Source organism: Equus caballus, chromosome 1, assembly GCF_041296265.1.
Source record: "Equus caballus isolate H_3958 breed thoroughbred chromosome 1, TB-T2T, whole genome shotgun sequence".
Lineage (NCBI taxonomy): Eukaryota > Metazoa > Chordata > Mammalia > Perissodactyla > Equidae > Equus > Equus caballus.
Genome location: NC_091684.1, coordinates 165,426,239 through 165,441,803, shown reverse-complemented (window position 1 = coordinate 165,441,803; position 15,565 = coordinate 165,426,239). Strand labels below are relative to the sequence as shown.

Here is a 15,565-nt window from a genome sequence, read left to right as displayed (position 1 = left end):
ATCAAAGGAAAATTATACTTATGCATAAATATGTAAGTAGATATTAAAAACTCTGCAAAGTTATGTGCTAAACTGTTACGAGGATACTTCTGATGAGAAGAATGGGAGATGGGACTTCTACTTTTCACTAATATACATCTGCCTTGTTTGACTATTTTATATGAATGTATGTGCATTACTTGTATATATATAATGACTAAATATTTAGCCCCATTAATAAATAAATGAAATAAAATAACTATGTGATATTATTTCTTAACTTTCAGGTTAGCAAAGATTAAAAAAAACAAAAACTGGGGAAGATAGAGACCAATGCTGGCAAGAATATGGGGAAAGAAACAATTTCGTGCTCAGTTGCTGGAGAAGTAAGTACAACTTTTCTGGAGGGCAATTTGAGACTACACATTAAATCTTTAATGTGCATATACTCTGACTAAGCATTCCCATCCCAAGGAATTTATCTTAAGGAGAAAATTGGACAAAGTAGTACAGAGATGTATATACTAGAATGTTCCTTTAGATGTTTATAATATTGAAAAATAGAAAACAAGCTAAATATCAATAATTATGGGACTTGTTAAATAAATGTACTATGGTATATCCAGACAGTAAATGTGCCTCAGGACACCCATAAAGTAAAAGATTGTGCAATCATTATAAAGGGTGATGTATACCTATATTTGTGAGCATGTAAATATAAGCATGAGAGGTACTATGACTGCATTAACATACAAAGAATACATACACACATACATACATATGGCAAATGGTACAGAATCATAGTTAAATACTTACTCTCTAGAGTCAGACTCCCTCAATTTGAATGTCAGCACTGCCACTTAGTAAGCTTTGTAATTTGAGACAGTTTACTGAAACTTTCTTTTTTTTAGTTTTGTTACCTGTAAAGTGGGGTTAAACTATGATCTTACACACATAGGTATAAGAATTAGATTAAATAGTCCATTATAATAACACAGTCTATTATTATTTTACATAGAGTGAGGTCTGAAAAAAATTCATCAACATGTTGACGGTGGTAGTCTTGTGTGGTAAAATTGAATGGAATTTGTTTGCTTTCTTATATATACCTTTCTACATTGTTTTGATTTTCCAAGATTAACACATATCCTTGTAAATGGAGTCAATGATGGTTGGAAGAGAAGATGATTGATAGAATGGAAGGAAGGAAGGAAGAGAGGCGGGATACCTGACTGCTTCAGGCTAGGTCTTACAGGTGGCAATACTCTGATGAAGTTACAGAAAAGTACAGGATCTTGTCTTCAACTCTATAGACTCAAAAAATCAGCTTTATCACTCATCCAGTATACATCAGACTGTAGGGAACTGATGAAGGCTATATTCAAATTCATGGAGGACTCATTAATAAACCAGAATATACATAAGTCAGCTCATTCTTTTGCCAATAGAAAAGCACAAATTGGACATACAACTCGTCTATCAAAACATTGCTTGATAAATGAAAACCACAATGAGATGCCAAAACACACCCACAAAATAGCTAATGCTATACAAACTAACAATATTAAGTGTTGACAAGCATATGGAGCAACTAAAAGTCTAGTAAATTGTTTGTAGGAATGTAAAAGTAGTACAACTTCTTTGTAAAACAGTTTGACAGTATCTTATAAAGTTAACATACTTTGCCTTATGACCCAGCAATTCCGCTGTAGGTATTTACCCCAGAGAAATAAACACATATGTCCACTCAAAAATGTGTATGTGAATGTTCATAGCAGCATTGTTTATAATAGCTGAAAACATAAAGCAACCCAAATTTCCATCGACTGGTGAATGGATAAACAAATTATGGTATATTCATACCATGGAATACTGCTCAGTGATATACACAGCAACATGGATGAATTTCAAAAGCAGGCTAAGCTAAGTGAAAGAAGTTGAACACAAAAGACTACATTTTGTATGATTCTACTTGTATGAAATTCTAGAAAATGCAAAGCTACTAGCGAAACAAAGGGGATCAGCATTGCCTGGGGTCAGGGGTGAGGAGAGGTCATCAAGAGCAAAAGGCCTTGAGGAGACTTTTTAGGGTGAAGGAACTCTTCTACATCTTGATAGTAGTGGTGGTTACACAATGGTAAGCAGCTACCAAAATTCATCAAACGTTACACTTAAAACGGTTAAATTTATTATATGCAATTAATATCTTAATTAACAAAACAGTGATTGGTAAGGATGGAGTCAGTTTATATTATCTGACAAATGGTATCATTCTCTTTCTCAAAATGAGTATATGTATATATATGCGTATATGTACTACAGGAATTAAACTTTGAAGGAGACTAGACTATCTGCATCTATTGGTGGGGCATCCTTTCCCTTTCATTCTTTTTCCAAAACAATGAGAGTTCTGGAATTTCTATATCAAAGGTGTTTTAGGAGTGGCTATGTAGTTAAAAGTCGAGGTAAAGGGACCTGTCTTAAAACCACCTTTGAGCATTAACCACACTCTTATTTATGCTGTGACTTTATTTGAGGGGAGTAGTAGAGATTAGAGGGGGACTAGAGCCTCCAAAACCATCTTTAGTGGTGCTTACATTTTCAAATACTGTATCAATTTCCATCAGGCACTAGTCAGTTATAAATATCTGAAAAGAAATTTGCATTACATGTTAATATTATCAGCAATATATTTTAAAACTTTGCCTTAAGGGTAAGGTTTTACTTTTACAGATAGCTAATTTCTTCCTTGTCTTGTTTTACTATATTTATTCATTTTCAGGGAGAGAGATAATGGTGTCATATTCTTGAATTTATTTCTAAAGTCTGGCAATGCATTATGTTTAGCCCATTTATCTCTTTACAGTCTCTGTGTATATATTCAATAATTTAAAATGTAATAACAATTCAGTTTTTAGCCTAAGCATCCTTTTTACGGACTTCTGGCTGTTTCAAAGGTTGAAAAGCCATTCCAATATTTTCCTAATATTACAAAGTATGTTTTGGGGTCAGGCAAACCTGGACTTGAATTCTGATTCTGAGACATTGATTTGTAATTTCAGCAAGATGTTTTTCTTTCATCTGTGAAATGAGGATATCCATACTTGGCTTATGAAGTGAGGGTTAAATATATATAAATGCACTAGTCAGCAATATCTGTCACATGTTAAGCCCGAAGCAAACACTAAAACATTACAGTACAATGACTGATAGCTAATAAGACCACAAAGAGTTAAGATGGAATCATATAAAAATGCTCAATTAGTTCAAAAGAAGGCAGAAAAAAAAGAGGAAAAGGAGAAGAAAAAAATTAGACAGAAAACAAATATCAAGATTGTAGACTGAAACCATCAATGCAATGAGAAGACAACCTAACAATTGGGAGAAGATATTTGCAAACTATATATCTGATAAGGGGTTAATATCCACAATATACAAAGAACTTATACATCTCAACAACAGAAAAACTAACAACACAGTTAAAAAATGGGTAAAAGATATGAACAGACATTTCTCCAAAGAAGATGTACAATTGGCCAACAGGCACTTGAAAGGATGTTCAGCATCATTAACTATCAGTGAAATGCAAACCAAAACTACAATGTGATATCACACCTCTCAGTCAGAATGGCTATAATTAACAGGACAGGCAATAAGTGTTGGAGAAGATGTGGAGAGAAGGGAACCCTTGTACACTGCTGGTAGGAGTGCAAACTGGTGCAGCCACTATGGAAAACAGTATGGAGTTTCCTCAGAAAATTAAGAATAGAACTAACATATGATCCAGCTATTCCACTGCTGGGTATTTATCCAAAGAACATGGAAACACCAATGTGTAAAGATACATGCACCCCTATGTTTATTGCAGCATTATTCACAATACCTAAGACTTGGAAGCAACCTAAGTGCCCATCAATGGATGAATGGATAAAGAAGATGTGGTATACGTACCCAATGGAATGCTACTCAGCCATAAGAAATGATGAAATCTGGCCATATGTGACAACATGGATGGACCTTGAGGGTATTATGCTGAGTGAAATAAGTTAGAGGGAGAAATTCAGATACCATATGATCTCACTCATAAGTAAAAGATAAAAACTACAACAAGCACATAGAGACAGAGATTGGATTGGTTGTTACCAGAGGGGAAGGGGGGAGGGGGAAGGGTGGAAGGGGTGATTAGGCACACGTGTGTGGTGATGGATTGTAATTAGTGTTTGGGTGGTGAACATGATGTAATCTACACAGAATTTGAAATATAATTATGTACACCTGAAATTTATATAATGTTATAAACCAATCTTACCACAATAAAAAATAAATAATAATAATAAAATAAATAATAATAACAATAAAATAAATAAATAAATCCAGCTGTACAATAAGCACATTAAATGTCTAATGTCCAAACACCTATAATGCAGGTTGAAAGACTGGACAAGAAAGCAAGTACCAATTACAACCTCTCTACAAGAAATTCGCTTTAAATATGAAGACACCAGTTAAAGGTAAAAGGATGGAAAAAAGATATATGCTATGCCAACACTGTTCAAAAGAAAGCTCAAGTGGCTATATACATTTCAGACAAGGTAGATTTCAGAGCAAGGAATAAAATCAATCTCTCTCCCTCCTCAGACCTCTAGTTCTTTAGGTCCCTTCCTGTGAGGCAACACATTACTGGTTTTCTGTATCTTTCCAGAATGAGTTTACGAATATATATGCATATATCACTTTTGTCTTTTACCAAGGGGAGTATACTTTAGTCGCCATTGTGTACTTTGTTTTTTCCAGATATATCTAGGACATTATTCTGTATCACTACATATAGATTTATCTCATTCTTTTTAACTACTGTATAGTAAAGAATAAAGTTTTTTTTTAAAAGTCTCCATCAAGAACACTAGTCTCCAAATTCTAGCTAATGGGGTTAGGTGAAACCACTCCAAGATAGGACTAGGATGGGGGCCAGCCCAGTAGCGCAGAGGTTAAGTTCACATGTTCTGCTTCAGTGGCCAGGGATTCGGCCAGCCATGCTGTAGTAGGCGTTCCACACATAACGTAGAGGAAGATGGCTATGTATGTTAGCTCAGAGCCAGTCTTCCTCAAAAAAAAAAAAAAAAATATATATATATATATATGATTAGGATGTAACTATTTTAAAGAGCACCAGACACTTGCATCTCTAGCACGTTCAAAACTAAGGTCAATGTCTTGACATGACACATTTCTACCCCTGTTTCCCCAACTCACACTTGGACCAATTTATTGTTTTTTGAGAACATCATCCTTCACCTATTTAGTCACCAAGATAATTCTTCACTTTCCCTTTTCCCTTATCCTTCCACAATCAGTAACCAAGTCTTGTAGATGCTACTCTCAAGGTGTCTCAGTAAGTTGGAGACAGATGGTGAAGTTCTTTTTGAAGTTCATTGTTACCTGTTCAATGTATTGGAAATAAGACTAATATCTGCATCCAATTCCAATTGCATTGCCGGATGTTTTTTCTATAAAATTGCATCATAGAAGAACTTTAGTGTTTTTTAAGTGATAAATTGATATTTTATTCAGAATATTTCTCCCCAGATTCTTTCTTAATAATTTGAGTCACTGTTCTTCTTATTTAGGAAGATGTTTCTGGTCTGGTGTGATATATTGTGTTGTATAATTATAATGTGGATGCATGGATCATCTTTCTTTTGACAAGCTTCAAGTACTTTAACAAGTTCTGTATCATATATCCTAGTAACGTCCCTGTGAAATAGGTTGAAGAAAACATTTTCTTTTCAATTTACAATAGAAAGAACAGAGACACAGATCTATCAGGTAATTAGTGCTTAGCTACACAGAGTGTTAGTGACAGAACTGGGACTAGAACTCAGGTTTCCTGACTTTCAAGCCAGATTGTAAGTTTCAGAATCATAAAACTGTCTACTCTGCAATTTAAAAAAAGTAATGGCATATACTCTCACACATCCTGAATTTCTAGAGCTGTAATAATAATCCACTAAAAAAAGAAAAAAAATCTTCCTTCAAGAATCTCATTGGAAAAGAACATTTCTCGAGAAATGTAGAGAATACGTATTCAACCACCGATTCTCTTCATCAAGAACTTCTCTGTAAAATGAACTTAAATTGTGATGACATCAGGCTTAATGTTATACTTGTTTTTATTCCTCTAAAATATTGTCCAAACATATAAATGCCCTAGACTCTAAATCAATCATTTGAAACTGGTCCACTACAGCTTTGAAAATATTGGGAGCATCATAAATGTCATGCCCACCTGTCATTTCTTTTTCATCATGGAACACATACAGCCTGCAGTCATTCATAGCAATATCTCATGGCCCTGGTAAAAGCTTATGAATAACCTTCTCTGTCCACCTGTGTATTTCTGAGTAATTAGATGAATTTGAAAGTCCAACAAACTAAATTCTAAATGGTGACTCAATGGCAAAATGAATAGTTGAATAAACTAGTTTATTTAAATGGAAAACCTATATTTCTCTGAAGTAGAGCAGTTTGCAAGAAGAACTGGAAAAACTAGCTTATTAAAAGAGAATTTAAACTTGGAAAATTTTCATTGCCCTTATAGTAATATGTTAGAATTTGATTGAACAACATTTTAATTATGTTTACTTTCTCTTTGAGCTTTTATTTCATTAGTAACATTTCTGTACATTGGCTTCGCTCTTTTTGTAGAACCCAATAGGTTAAAATTTTATTCTGTTTACAGATGTGTATTTTTGATTATGTGCATACATAATTCTAGTATTGTCTTTTATTTCTCTTCTACATATTTGAGCATGTGCACATACATGGAGAATACATGATAGTTGAGAACTATTAGATTTGTGAGGAAGGAGACCATATCTTGGTATTTAATTTATCTAAAATAAAAAACATGACTGAAAGGAAATAGGTAGGATTTTTAAGGAAGCAAAATTTACTATAAAATCATCCATGGAGTCAAAATAATGGGAGATGTTTGATGATACATAATAGACAATGAATGCTTAAAATTATTCATTACAGAATTGGTATTATAATCCCAGAAATTTAAAGAGAGAATATTCTTTTGTATCTCCTTATGAACATTGATTTTAATTTTTCTATATTTAATTTTTGTTTGTACTCATTTACACACATAATTTTAAAGTAATTGCTAAGTGGAGTGGATGCAATTTTGTGTTCTGACTTGGAAAAATGAATCCTGTTGACAGATAAGAAATTCTCAGGAAAATTGCAGTGGATGTTAATTTGATTTGATATTTCAAAACAGTAATAATAAAATAAGTAGGAAAAATCACGCTCATAAAATTCCCTGAAATTTTTTTTAAGATAAAAGGTGGAAATATAAATTAATGAAGAACAAATAAATTCACCTACTTGATTTGTTTATAGGATTTTCTTTCTTTTTCTTCATCACTGATTCTTTTTTCTCTCTCAAGCAAAAGGAAATTTGTATGTTCTTACCTCTGCTCTCTTTCAAAATGCATAATAATTGTCATCAATTACTTGAAATATTCCAGTGCTATTAGTGCAGAATACTAATATGTGAATGGATGATAATGTTTTTCCTGTATCAATTAGACCTGGCTAGAAACCCAACATTAATTTTGTATCTCATCGAAAAGACTTTTGTTTCCTAAAACTTATTAAGACCTTTCAAGACTACTTGATTTCCATCCATTGGCCAGATCCCATCTGGTAAATGTAGTATTTATTACTGTTGACCACAATTTCTATTTTCCTTCCTTATAGAGTCCCTTGCTGAGAGACCAATGATCTCTGCCCAGTGATCATGTGATTTGTTTTGGCCAATGAAATGAGTATAGGCTACAGAAGTCACTTCCAGGAAGAAGTTTCAAGAGTCAGCACATGGTTCACTGGTTCTTTTTGCCCTCTGCCAAGAGATCGGTAATCATCTAGACTTTGCTCTACCAGACTAGGTCCTGAAACAAGAGTCCCGGCTGTCCTGGGATGAACACTTAGCATGATTGAGAAGTAAACTTTTGTTGTTGCAAACCACTGTGATGAGAGTTCACTGAAATTTGGAGGCCACTGAGATTTGGAGGCCATCCCAAACACTAAGATTTGGGATGGGGACATTTGGGCAGGTATAGATAAGGCTAAATTGGACAGGCAGCAACCTGACAAGTGTGTACAGGAATGGCTTCTAATGGTGTTGTTAGCTCAAAAAGAATTAACTGTGAAATTTAATTAAATTAACTGATACATTGAATTGTATCCTAAAAGATACAAAAATAGCAAAATTTTTTCCTTGAAGTCACTTTTCAAGATTCTCAAATAGTTTTTATTCGCAGACCTCTTTGATACAGAGACACAGAAAACTATTTGCCAAGACGTAAATACACACATACTTGCCTCTCTACTCTCGGCTGTGTGATCTTTAACATCTTACACAACAAACCTTTTTGGATATTGCAGCCTAGGTAAGATATCTCTTTGTATGGTTCCATCACACCTTGTGCTTTCTGGTCATAATATATTAAATGTCTGTATTCTCTTCTAAATTTTCTGTTTCTTGAAGGCAAAGAATGTCCCATTCTATTGTACCAGTCAAGCTAATGGCAAGAAGCTGGGATTTGAAAGAAATTGAATGAAGAGACTTTTTTAGAGTTGTGGGCAAGAGTAAGGAATCACCCAGGGATGCTGAGACACCCAAGAACTACCAACACCAGGAAGATAATAATACCTGTAAGTCTGAAGAGGCAGGGAAAGAAAATGGTGTCATTGGACCTTTTTGGAGGCTGGAGCAATGGATGGAGGGTCACTCACCAGGAGCTATAGTAATAGAGGGATACAGCTACTATTATGATAGTGCACCAAGAAAGGGAAGTCGCAGGGGAAGAAATACCCTGATCTTTTTCTCCATCTGCTCTGCCATCTCCTACCAGTGCCTCCCAATGACAATCTCACAGAACGTCAGAGGGTAAGGAAGCCTATTGACATCGTTCACAGAGATCAGTCTGTTGGGTCAATGAGCAAGGCAGAAAAGGAAGAAGACTAGGTCTTGGGAGGGCAAACAGAAGAACCTACACACTTCCTTATTGCTATAATTCCAGTTTCTATTTCTTTGTTTGCCTGGTGCATAGGAAGTACTTAAAGATATTTGATGGATGAAAGAATGAATAACATAGACATTAAAAGCAAACTAATTAATCTGGATGCTAAGATCAGGCTGTATTTCTTGTATTTTTAGGAAATTATTTTGCTTCAACAAGTTACCTTGTAACTAAATATTGTCATGAGAGCCTTTTAGCTATTGATATTATATTTAGCTATTGATATAAACCACATTTTGAACTCCTATGAAGAACACTAAGTCAAGTAATTTGGGAAGTAATTGTGAAAGATGCAAAAATGAGATGACTCAATTTGAACAAGTTTATTGAGTAGATAACTAAGTGAAGTAAGTGAGTCATAAAATGCAATTCATGGCATACAGTTACAACACAATTACTCAAATTATCACTTATATGATATAGGGTAGAGTGTCAGCTGGGGCAAGGCATCAGGAGATCCCGTGGTTGTGGCAACATTAATGATTAAAAGATTGTGAGATGGGCCATTTTTGTGTTGTAAAGCTTAGAAAAAAGAAAAAGATAAGCTCGGTGCTTGAACTCTTAAACCGAAGCATGAAGGAAATATCAGAAAGTTTCTGTGGAAGTTTTAAGCAAGATCTCCTAACTGAGGGTCCACATGTAGAATTCACATTTCTTTCTTTCTTTTTTTTTTTTTGAGGAAGGTTAGCCTTGAGCTAACATCTGCCACCAATCCTCCTTTTTTTTGCTGAGGAAGACTGGCCCTGAGCTAACATCTGTGCCCATCTTCCTCTACTTTATATGTGGGACGCCTCCCACATCATGGCTTGACAAGCAGTGTGTAGGTCCACACCCGGCATCCGAACCGGCAAACCACGGGCTAACGAAGTAGAACGTGCAGACTTAACTGGGCTGGCCCCTAGAATTCACATCTCTGATGCTAAGGTAGGGGCACTTGTTGGGAAGAAACAAAACATTAAGATTTGGGATGGGGGGCAAGGCCCAGTGGCACAGCGGTTAAGTTCGCACATTCCACTTCTTGGTGGCCTGGGGTTCGCCGGTTCGGATCCCAGGTTTGGACATGGCACTGCTTGGCAAAAGCCATGCTGTGGTAGGTGTCCCACATATAAAGTAGAGAAGATGGGCATGGATGTTAGCTCAGGGCCAGTCTTCCTCAGCAAAAAGAGGAGGATTGGCAGTAGCTAGCTCAGGGCTAATCTTCCTCAAACAAAAAGAAAAACAAATAAAAAGATTTGGGATGGGGTCATTTAGGCAGGCAGAGATGAGGATGAGAACTTAGAACCTCCGAGTTCTCTGGAACCCGCCTTGAGAGTAGAAGCTGCTCTCTTCCACTGTAAGGAAATTTTGCAGAAAAATTTTTCAATAATTTCACTTGGAGCTGTTGCCTTTCAAGGGATATCCATTCTCCTCAAGACATTCCCACCATGTTCACCACACCTTATTGCCTCCAGGGCCATAATGAGAATTAAACCTCAGCATAACTGTGAGAGAAAGGTTGCAAAGTTGGCTCTGGGAGGAGATCATTTTGCCAATTTGTATAAGTAAGAATCTGGCAGGCATAAATTAGATTGAATTCTAAAGTGATTAGGTCAAGTCAGATGAACTGTAAGATTGAATTAGGCCAGTGGTTTTCACAGTGTGGTCATTGGACCTTCCAGCATCAGCATCACTTTAGAACTTGTTAGAAATGCAAATTCCGAAGCCCCATTCTAGACCTAACGAATCAGAAATTCTAGGACATGAGGCCCGGAAATCTGTTTGAACAAATCCCCCAGGTGATTCTGGTGCCTGTGAAAGTTTGACAGCCACCAAAATATGCTAAATGTATGTATGTGGCCTCTCTAGGATTTGAGATTTAGTGTTTTGGCTAGAACGGTTAAGAGTGAGTCTAACAGTTGGCTAGTTAATGGAAGACTGGACTCAGAGGTTGCCCATGGTCAATGAGATTGAGATTACAGAACTACTCTGACATAATGTAGAAAAGGAAGCTGGATGGCTTAGAGAAATGAAAATGTTAAAACAGATTTAAAATGTGCAATTTTCTCCACCATCCTCACCTCTTTTACCCCAGAATATCCTAGAGAACATCTCTTTCATCAAAACGTATTAAAATGCGTTGGTGAGGGGAACGGCAGCATCCTTGAAAACCTCTGTAGTGGCTGTCTCTACCAGCTTATGATGGACCTGGGAGATGCTGCTATGAAAATGAACTTTTGAATATAAATCAGGCATTCCAGAGTAGCAGGGCCGAGTGGCTGCTCTTAACTGTCAGAGACAAGGTGGGCATAATTATCCTAATAAGATGCCATTTGCAGAGTGGTAGTCAGAATGTTTTGACCAGCAAGGACACATGCCAATGACTAATTGATCATAAGGTCACTAGGAATTAGATAGATGGGGAACCTTCTACAGGGCTTCTTGACATATAAAATAAAAGCTGATTAAGTCATCCTATGAGAATTCTTAGCCTCATACCCTGTTCTCAGACTTAAGCCAATTCACAGATCTGAAGCCCTTTAATTAGGGAGCAGGTCAGGCCCCTTTGAGGAACAATGTAAACTGCAATATAGCCACAAATGGCCTCTATGTCTTTTCCAGATGAACCTATGGTCACTTTCCAGGATGATTTTTTACTGGGAGAGGGAAATGCCCAGTCCTTCTGGAGGTTTTTAGGTACTGACTCTGAGATAGTGCTAGTCCATAGGATACAAAATACTATGATGGTCCAGTGGTCAGAGAATATGGACTTATGGAGGTCAGGTGATAAATGAAGTCTTGACTCCATTGTATCTGACAATGGCTCCAATAAGTCCACAGACCCATTCTGTGGTTAGTTTTACCATCTCTGAATATATTTAAAAAACACACATATTTTTTTCAGCTGAGGCACCAGCTTAGAAACAACAGCCTGTGAGTTTAGGTTGCCATGCTATAGAATGTGGTATATGCCTTAAACTCACAGTACATATATAGTGCCAAAATATAGAGGTTCAGGAACCAAAGAGTGGGAGTGGGAGTTACCTCTCTCATTATTATATCTTGTATTTCACTTAAGGGCTCAAAAGGTTTAGAAGTGCTTATTCCCAAGGGATGACAATTTCTGCCAGGAAACACAGTCATGGTTCCGTTAAATTAGAAGCTGAGACTCTTCTTTGGCTATATAGGGCTCCTCATGCCGCAGAGTCAACAGAAAGAAAAGGTGGTGACTCTACTGCCTAAGGTAATTGGATCCACTTGCCATGGGGGAATTGGGGTACTGTTATGCAGCAGGGGCAAGGAGAACATGTGTGGAACTCACGGGTTTCACTGAGGAACCTCTTACTACCACTTCATAAGAACATCAGTGGGAAAATGTGGAAATTCATAAAGAGAGCACCATTAAGAATTGTGGAAGTAAAGGTTTGGGTCACCCTACCAGGTAAGGAACCTCAATCAGGAAAAGCATAAGAAAAAGAAAATGATGGATATCATTTTAGGTCTCATGACCATTTACAGAAGCAGGGATTATAGTGGCTACATCTTATGTTAATTTGTTTTCTTTTTTGCCTTTCTCTGCTGCTGAATATGAAAAGTTATGATAGGAGGTTAATTGCGATTTAAGTTTCAGGAAAGAGCAGGAATGAACTGAGTCATTCCATGATTGTAGAATAGCTGGTGGGACTTAGTGTCACTTTTGTGTGTGGGGCAAGAGTTTCTTTGTGTGATGGAAGGCAAAAATAGTGAACTATGCTGGTTATTCTCTGTTCTCCCTTTTCCCATGTGTTAGTTATTCATTGCTGCATAACAAATTACTCCCAAAATCTAGCAGCTTAAAACAGTAATCCTTTATTATCATAGTTTCTGTGGGTCAGAAATCCAGACATGGTTTAGCTAGGTCTTCTGGCTCAGGTCTCTCACAGGGATGATGCTTTATCCAAAGACTTGGCCAGTGAAAGATCCACTTCTGAGCTCAATCACATGCATATTGGCAGGGTTCAGTTCCTCATGTGTTGTTGGACTGAGGGCCTCAGTTCAGGCTGGCCGATTCCCTCATTTCCTTGCCATGTGGGACTCTCCATAGGGCAGCTCATTGCATGGCAGCTGACTTCCCTTAGAGTGAGCAAGTGAGAGAGCAAGAGAGAATATCCAAGATGGAAGCCCAGGATGGAATCCAAGATGGAACTTTATCACAGAAGTGACATTTCAACACTTTTGTTGTATTCTATTTATCAAAAGTGTATGACTTTGTCCAGCCTGCCTTTAAGGGGAGGGTGTTACACAAGGAAATGAATACCAGGAGGCAGGGGTCATTGGGGGCCACCTCAGAGACTGCTTTTCATACCCCAATTCATTCTCTGCCCTATTCTGCCCTGATATGGATACCAGTTGGATTGCATTACTCAGGCTCTTGCCCTCTGGTCTTCTGTTGCATCTCCCCCATGGGAGGCCCAGGCAGGAGAATAAAAGAGGAAAGAGAAATTGGAATATTTCTTTCCCTGCTTTCTTTCTGCCTTCATGCTGTGTTTCTGGCAGTGGCTGCACTCTTCTGCCTCATGACTCTGCTTCCCTAGCATCAGCCGTCACTGAGTGCTGGTAACACCATTTCCTCTGCTTTCTCCTTCAGGCCTAGGGGTAGTTTAGGCTTCCCACAGTTGCCAGTCTCCAGATACCTCCACATTCCTTACTGATTCTTCAGTTCTGCACACATCTTTATAAGTGGTCCTATCATTAAATTCTTTTCTCTGCTAGCACCTTGAATGATACACTTCCCTTAAGGGAAGAGATTATATATTATTATTTTTGTTTGTCTTAGTGCCTAACATGGTAGGCACTTAATCAATGTTGGATGATTAGGTTGATGGGTAGGTGGGTAAACCTAGTTTGAGTAATATGAAAGAAAGGGAAGAGAAAATACTTTAAATTATATGAAAATTTTTCACTGACACAGAGATGTTAGGCTTTTTATGTTTTATCTAAGAGCATAAAGGAGAAAAGAATTAAATGATCTCTAAAGAAAAATGACATTTTAAAGAAGTAATTTTTTTCTTCCGATAGAGAAGGAAAAAAAGAAGCTTACTTAAATCAAGCCGCCCAGTCTACAGTAGTATAAGGTGAATTTTTCAGAGGATTACCAAGTTTATAGAGGCAAAATACATACTGAGTTGGCTTGATATTAAATAATCATAACCAAAGGGTGTGGTTACTTTTATACCATTGCTAAAAAATTAAGATTATTCCAACCGTATGTGTCATGAAAAAACTTTTACCAATGATTTTTGTTGTTATTGTTGAGAAAGATTGGCCCTGAGCTAACATCTGTTGCCAATCTTCCTCCTTTTGCTTGGGGAAGACTGCCACTAAGCTAACATCTGTGCTAGTGTTCCTCCACTTTGCATGTGGGATGCTGCCACAGGATGGCTTGATGAATGGTGTGCAGGTCTGCGCCTGGGATCCAAACCCATGGACCCTTGGCTGCCACAGCGGAGCACACAAATTTAACCACTATGCAACTGAGCCAGCCCCAATGATTTTTAAATTTATATTAGTAATCAAGGACAATTAAACAGCCTTTTGAAAGTACTTAAGAATTTTATGGATATAATACTTCACAACCATACTGTGTTCTAAATATTAATGTACGATAGGTAGGGAACTTTGACCCACTGAAGAAAGACAACTAAAAGGATTTACTATGTTAGATGACCTCATTCTGCAAGATGTATTGTTATGGAAATCTGGCATTTTCACAATTTACTTTGTCAGGACAAACTACCATATTCTCTGAGATGTTGGCTTGTATCCCTTTGCCACCATACTGAAAAATACCCTTAGTTTTCTGGGTTATAATTTCCCTGTCAATATAATACAAATCCTGAAGACCATCTGTTTTCATTCTGTAAAGTGTGTTATAGCAGCCTTACAAATAATTTTCAAAAGCTGACTTGCTCAGTATTTTCTCTACCTGCCCTTACCTCAGGAGACATATACTTGAACAGTAAATTCATAGTCTTTATTATTCCCAAAGCCTACATGGTTACTTGCAGTGGGCAAGTGAATAAGGGAATATTTGCAAGGCTGGTGTAGAGAATACGAGGAAGAACAAAATTTATAGGTAGAATCCAGTCGACTCAAAAACATTTTATTAGTGGGGAATTTATTTTTCAAAATGTATTTTTATATAGCCTAATTACCCAGCTAATTTATGTTTAAAAAAATCTCTAGGAGTACCTTTTCTTGTCTTAATTGGCAGTTTTATTGGCATAGCGTTGACAACAGCCCTCATTAATACAACATTCATTGCACTTAAAGAAACCTAAGATGGTGTGTTACAGGGTGTAAAAATATCTCAAACAACTCTGCACCTTCTTCCCAACATTTGCAATCAGTAAAATCAAAAAGTTGAGAGAAATTAATAAAGTGACAGAAACCAATAATGTTCAAAAAGAAACTCTAACACTAAAAACCTCAACTTCTTAATTAGGTCTTCTCTTCCATTTCAAACACACATGTGTGCA

The 15,565-nt window shown here is 36.8% G+C and overlaps 1 long non-coding RNA gene across 3 annotated transcripts in view; it reads left to right on the top strand.

Moving 5' to 3' along the window:
• LOC111768340 (uncharacterized) overlaps nucleotides 1–15,565 on the top strand; it is a 505,095-nt gene that overhangs the window by 7,316 nt on the left and 482,214 nt on the right. For 2 of the 3 annotated variants that reach the window (XR_011440335.1, XR_011440332.1), the window contains exon 2: nucleotides 267–365. This is a non-coding gene — a long non-coding RNA (uncharacterized lncRNA). Of the gene's footprint in view, nucleotides 1–266; nucleotides 366–4,406; nucleotides 4,491–7,746; nucleotides 7,903–8,309; nucleotides 8,439–8,536; nucleotides 8,704–15,565 lie in introns of all 3 variants that reach the window. The other variant, XR_002800610.2, reaches the window with a different exon arrangement.